This window comes from Parus major, chromosome 13, assembly GCF_001522545.3.
Source record: "Parus major isolate Abel chromosome 13, Parus_major1.1, whole genome shotgun sequence".
NCBI lineage: Eukaryota > Metazoa > Chordata > Aves > Passeriformes > Paridae > Parus > Parus major.
In genome coordinates this window covers 3742862-3749718 of record NC_031782.1, presented here as the reverse complement: position 1 = coordinate 3749718, position 6857 = coordinate 3742862, and the positions used below count along the sequence as shown (strand labels likewise).

The 6857-nt window shown below is 44.1% G+C and overlaps 2 long non-coding RNA genes across 2 annotated transcripts; one reads left to right on the top strand and one right to left on the bottom strand.

Moving 5' to 3' along the window:
• Positions 1 to 12: 12 nt before the first annotated feature.
• LOC117245115 lies at positions 13 to 893 on the top strand. Its single transcript, XR_004499355.1, has 2 exons — positions 13 to 229; positions 352 to 893. It is a non-coding gene; the product is annotated as an uncharacterized LOC117245115 (long non-coding RNA).
• Positions 894 to 2441: 1548 nt separating this feature from the next.
• Positions 2442 to 6800, bottom strand: LOC117245114. The gene is made up of 2 exons (XR_004499354.1): positions 5631 to 6800; positions 2442 to 3807 (listed from the first exon to the last, which is right to left on the bottom strand). It is a non-coding gene; the product is annotated as an uncharacterized LOC117245114 (long non-coding RNA).
• Between the last annotated feature and the right edge of the window lie 57 nt (positions 6801 to 6857).

Here is a 6857-nt window from a genome sequence, read left to right as displayed (position 1 = left end):
AGAAAGGGCTGAGATTTGGGCTGGAGAGCGCTCCCCGCCGGGAACGAGTTCTGTCCATAACGGCGACACCTTTTCGCTCGTCCACACCCCTGAAAAGGCAGAGGTTGTGGTTTAAAACTCCAGTGGGAGCGCAGAGGTTTGGGTTTGGGTCCTCTCGGGACGTGCGGACTCGCCAGGGCAGCTGAGAGTCTGGAAGATGACTCAGAAAAGTCGGTCAGCAAAATTCGAGGTAGTGTCTGAGCAGATGTTTAAAAGGCAGCCCTGCTATTTTAATAATACTCCTTACTAGCCTTGTGGAACACAAAGTGCTGAATTACTTTCACATACTAAGGCTGATTCTGTTTTTTCCAGTGTTGGACTGCAGAGCCTCCAGTCACCTTCGTTGTGAGTTCAACCAGAAAAGCACCGGATTTTCTGTATTATTGCACTGTCATTTTTCAGCTGGAGACCTGACCCAGGGGCTGCTCCCTCACAGCACAGCCCAGCCCAGTATCGTTTCATCCTTTGCAGCTCACAGACCTTGCATGGAAAGTCTCACCAATATTTACCCATCCTGTCAAGGTTGCATGGCCAAGCCCTAGAACACGTTCTTCAATGCTATGGAAAAAATTATGACACAAAACGAGTAATGTATTTTAAAAAAAATACAAAGCCACATTGTCTGGAACATGAAAAAAAACTTAGCTGAGGTGAGGAATGAGGGAATACATTGAACTGGAAAATCCTGTAGTTCACAAGGGCTGGGCTGGCCAACTTAATAATTGCTTTTTTCCTTCCATCTCTAATGAGCACTGGAGCATTCACAGACGTAGCTATTAACAATACCTCAAAACAGTGTCTTTAACTCTGTGAAGCAGAGATGTTAAAATAAAGAGTTTGGATGTCTGTCTGCATTGTGCTTTGCAAAATTACTTTGTCTGAGTACCTGAAGGATTTCAAAACACCCAGGAGAAGAGGGTAGTTTGAACATGTCCATCCTCAGATGGTGCATTTGGTGTTCACACCGGGCCAATCTTCTCAGCTCCAGACATTCCAGCATGCAGGAGATCAATTAGCACAACTGACAGGAGTCTCACAAACCTTTGCAGGTACCATGGAACAGATCAACACCATTTTTTTACAAGCCTCAGATTTTAATACAATTTAAACAAAAGCGGCAGGCTTTGTACTGAAAAATGTTTACTTTATACCTATCAATTTATACAAGGGTTCCTACATTTGATTGAGAAATAACAAATCTGCCAGACCCAGCCAAACAAAGGATACCCACATGTGATTATTACTCATAAGTACTCCATGCTCTGGTCAGGCTTAGGAGGTTCACCTTTCTGCACAGTTAACTTTCCTCCTTTGTCACTTAAGAGTTCCCTGCATCACAAGTGTTTGCAGCTCTTGTTTTATGTATCCTTGTATTAAGCATGCCACTATCACCTAATCCTTTTCTTGTACCTGGGGTAAACCCTGCTCCAAAGCCTGGATTATTGCAGAAAATATGGGAAAACAGCTTCACCAGCCTCCAGCCACCCCATTCTTCTGGCTCAGCCCACTCACAACTGTGTCCTGTTCCTCACCACTACCCCACTTCTTATCACAGGGAATATAAACCAGCTGTCATATAAGGTATAAGAATTTCAGTTCCATTTCTAGGGGCTGCTTGACTACTCATGCCATACATGGAAAAAAAAATCATGAGTCACTTCTTGTCTGTTCTTTGTAGGCTTGGTTCAGTTCTGATTGAGGTTGGGGTGATCTCTAAGTCCTACCTCTCTGCAGTGCTGCTTGGGAGAAAAGATAGCAAGCAGCAGAGAAAGACAAATACATATTCACAGCTGTGGAGAGCAACAGGTATTTATAGGAGTTGGAGTGGAAGTATCTATTATTATTTTAGAAGTAATTATATCATGAAAGTATTGTAAAGTTCTTACTTTAGTTTGCAAGCAAACAATAGGAACTGAACCCCACATTTATTTCATTCTATCCTCTCTCAGCATTTAATTCTGAAAACGTGTTACTTCACAAAAGGTTTTCTAATGAGCAGATCAGGTACGTGGCATTACTGCTGTCTTGTCAGGCATGGCTTTTTAAAAGCACTTCAACTTTCTGCTTCATTTCTCCAGAATTTTGAAAGCCTCTCCTGCATCTGACATTGGGTGGCTGAGAATTCTGAACTCAATGATTATTCATCTCTCATTATCAACAAAGGCTTTTAGATTCCAGAATTTCAGTGACCAGCAACTGAGGATTGAAGGGCACCACCATGGTGACATCTCATTAAAACTTTGAAAGGACTTTCTCAGAGTTCAGATAATGTGGAAGCTTGATTTGTCCATGCAGATGGACACATGCCAGCAACCCCAAACTGCTTACAAAGAAAAACCCTCATACAAATTCTCAAAGAGCAGCAAAATATGCTGACGTGGAAGGACACTGCATGCATAAGGTGGACAACAACATGGGCAGTTTTATTTGAAGCTTTTTATAAACCATTGTTTCAAAAAATATTCATACATACATATGCAAAAGTAAAGGAATGTCTTAATGGGTAGGTTACTGGACAAAAAGTTAACTGAGGCAAAAATTAAGATTGCCTGTGAAACCTAATTTGGTACCTCATGTATAATACTGGTGGCAGCCAGCCCCCAACACTTTTGTGTTCCCTTCTTGCAATTTTATTCCATTCCCTAAACAAAGGAACAAATAAACTTTAATTCCTATAGAAACCCAGAAACAGAAATTGGGAGCATTACTGGGCAATGTCAACGGTCAGTGCATCTCTGTCTGATGTAACAACTCTCGTTCTGTAACCCCATCTCAAAAATTCCTGTTTTTCACTATCTGTGACCCTATTTCCTAAATTTCCTAAATCGCCATCACTTAGCTTCTCATCACCTCCTAATTTTTCCTCTCATTCTTGCTTCTTTTCAGAGCTCTTTCTAGAATTCACCTAGTTTCTCAATTTCCAGTTTGTTTTCACCCTTTTCATTCCTGCAGTATCACTGATAATTAAATCTCTCCTTTGATTACGTATATCTTTACCCCTCTCATAACACTGGACAGTGCTGACTCCAAACACATCAACAGCTGCTGTGACTTTCAACGTACCTAAAGGAAAGCCAGAGCAATCTCTGTGTTGGGAAGCTGGAGAGCTGTGTGGTGATGTAAGGAAAGGGATGAATCAGGTTTTGTTCAGTGAACAAAAGCATCACAGTTCTTTCCCAAGATCCCTTGCCAGTGGGGCATAATCTAGAATACAAAGAATCGAAGTAAATAAAATAAAAATCATTGGGCTGAATAGTGGCAGAAGAATAACAGTTGCATTCAGGAGGTGGAAAATCATATGGTACATGGGAACAAGCCTCTGGTATTTAAAGCATCTCACAGTGCCAACATTCACTAAATAATACTGAAAAAAACTCCTGTAAGGAAACTACATAAATAATATTCAAACTCCCCCTTTCCTGATAAAGCAGCTGAGACAGAGACTGCATTAGTGATAACCTGAAAATGTTCTTCACTTCAAACTGGAGACATTTCCGAGTCTCCAACCGAGCTGGCAGCTCCTGAAGCATTACTGACCTCTGGGAATGCGGTGCTCAGAGTTGTGCCCGGAGTCACAGTGACTCAGAATCACAGGGAGCACTCAAATGCTGCATTTCTGGGGCACAGGGACGGATGGCAGTGCCCAGCACACCCCGCTGGCTGCTCTGCTGCAGTCACTGGTGATGAGCAGGGCAGGAGGGCTGCAAACACTTGGATGGTATCGGATTCACAGAGCTTGACATTCTCAAACATCACTGCCTTTACCACCTGCTTAGGACAAATTATAAACCAGAGAAAGGAAATTGGGAAAAAGCAATAAAGTATCATAGGAAATCGTAAAAAGAAGCATTGGGGGAAAGCTAAAAGCATAAATGTATTTTAAGAATTATTCTATTCTTAGTGGAGAATATGGGCTCTGCTCTAGATTTTTTCCAAACATGGGCTCAGATTAGAAGTGGGGTAGAAAGGCTGGTGCATATTCAAGTGAGTTTTCTGAAAAAAAACAACAACAACAAAAAAAACCCCAAATAACCAAAATGTTTAAGATCTTGAAATCTGTGCTGTTGGCCCTTTCATAGTCTGCAGCACATTAACATCTGCACTGACTATCCCCCATTAAAGCCACTGAATAAACAAATATTTAGCACCTCTCAGCCCTGCAATATCATCACCATTTGCTTTCCAACTCCTTCTATCACAGAGATGTGATCTAATCTCTCTTAATTCTCAAAGCAACCTTTTGAGGTTCCCAGAGTTTCCAGCTTTAAACAATGATTTCAAAGGACTCTTACCCAGCATCTCACTAGAGCTGCTAGTGGGAATTTTGCTCTTATATGCAGCATGAACAGCAATTTAGGAGATGAGCTCCTGGGCTTCAGTACTTATGCACAGGAGCATATTGCACAAAAGGATCAGAAATGCGTGATGTGAACATGAGGCACGGGAAGGGAGCCAGCAGGCATCAATTTGACATGCAGCCACTTCTTTTATTTCACCCTGGAGCATCCCAGGATGCAGCAGTGCACATCAAGGTGAAAGGGAACGTGCATTTGCTTTCAAATTTTCCCACTGCTTTTCCTTCCTCCTTGTCCTGTTAATTTACCACAGTGCAAACCCAGAGAGTCCCACCATGGAACACTTTCCTCAGTATAAAGATTGTGCTGTTTGGACTTGGAATTGTAATTATATGGTGTTAGTCAAATTACTTTGCCACTTTGCATTTAGTAGCATTAGGATTGAGCACCACCATGTGTTTCACAGCTAAATAAAATGATGTATTTATCTGCACCACATGAATCTTGTCAGGATCAGAGCATCTTTTGAGGATACCAAAACACCAGCATCAGACCAGAAATTAAATATGCATTCTTATTCTTTTTCATACCACTCCTCAAACAGAAAACAAAACCAAACCCAAAACCCTACTGCCTCCTTTTCAAGAGAGCTTCCTAAAGGCCAACCAGAAAAGAACAACAAATATTTTTAACAAAATGGCAAATACAGAGGTGGTCACACTGGATGTCATTTTTGTAGCTTGAATTTTAAGCAGGTCTGGAGGGTGCATATTTTCATGACAGGGTGTGACTTTAATTATCAGCTGCAACTTTGGAAGCTTTCCAGCACTATTGTAACATGCTGCCTCTGTGCAGAGGACAACTGTGTGTCATTCAAGCAAAAAGCAAACCCTTGGTGACTGGGATACAAGCAGAGTGACTGGTTTTATGTGGATTTAGGTGCAGTCAGAAACTAAACTTGACAAGAACAGTTGTTACAATGGTCTTCCATTTGTACCACTCTTCCTAGAAACCAAAGTGGTGTTTTTACACTTAAACTTGAATATAGAACAAACTGAAAGTGCATATCCAGGCTGGAAATACATTAAATTAATATCCTCTGAGGAAAGAGATCAGGCTTCTACAGTTTTTGCTCATACTGTCCCTCTCCCCTGAGATTCCCTTACAGCAGGAATGGCTCTTGCAAGTTCCAGCAGCCACTCTGAAGAAACTTCTACTCAGTGCATAGTTGTTACCTCTGCTCTTTTGCTCCCTTCCCTACTTATTACCAAATTAAACAGGGAAGAATTATCTCACCTCTCAACACTCCAAGATGTAAGGTAACGGAGGACTGAAACCTTCACTTCCTTCCTCAAATTTAACTCCACCTCTATTGACACCAAGTGGAACCAGTCTCTGTCACCTCCACGTGATTTCACATAAGAAACCACACTTTACCACAGAATAATATTCTTCCCTTTAAACTACTTCTGCAAACCACTGAGTGAAAAAGGCCATTTTGTGGCAAAGTCTATTTTCCCCTTCTATATCTGTTGCCTAAACACAGAACTGCTGCAGCTGAAGGCAGTTCCCAAGAATCCAAACAATATTCTAATACCAAGTCATGGCAATATGTCTGTAAAGAGTCAGCTTTAGGAGCAAAGAGAGTTTTAAGCCATAGAATCACAGAATGGTTTGGGTTGGAAGGGACCTTAAGAGTCATTTCTTTCCAAACTCCTAGATGTGGGAAGACACCTTCCCCTGGACCACGTTGCTCAAAGCTCCATCCAGCCTGGCCCTGGACCCTTCCAAGGATGGGATAGACAGCTCCTCTGGAAAACCTGTTCCAGGGTCTCACCACCCTCACAGAAAAGAATTTCTTCCTAATATCCAATCTAAACCCCCTCTCTTTCAGTTTGAAACCAATCCCTTGTCCTGTCACTCCAGGCCACCGTAAAGAGTCTCTCATCATCTTTCTTGTCATCTCCCTTAAGGTACTGGAAGGCTGTAACTAGGTGGCCCTGAAACCTTCCCTTCTCCAGACTGAACAATCCCAGCTCTCCCATCCTTTCCTCCCAGCAGAGCTGCTCCATCCCTCGGATCATCCTGGTGCCTCCCCTGCACTCGCTCCAGCAGCTCCACGTCCTCTCTGTGCCCGGACCCCAGAACTGGAGGCAGCCATGCAGGCGGGGTCCCTGCGCACAGAACAACCTCCTTTCACAGCCAGCAGTGCAAAAGACACGCTCATGGCACCAGCTGCCCGTGCAAGTCGCCTCTCCGGCCTCCCCGGCGCAGCTCGGCCTCAGGCCGGCGCTGAGGGGGCGAGGGCTCCGCGGTGCCGCGGCGTTCCCTCCCGGTTTGCTGCGTGACCCCGCCGTGAGCAGCCCCGCGGAGCTCCTGTTCCCCGGCCGGGCCATGACCCGCAGCATCCCTCGCTCCGCGCTGCCCTCACTCCGCTCGGGGCCGCCGCTTCCCGCCGGGGCCCGGCCCCGCGCACATCCGGGCGCCTCCCGCTTCCGCCGCGCGCCACTTCCGCTTCCTGCG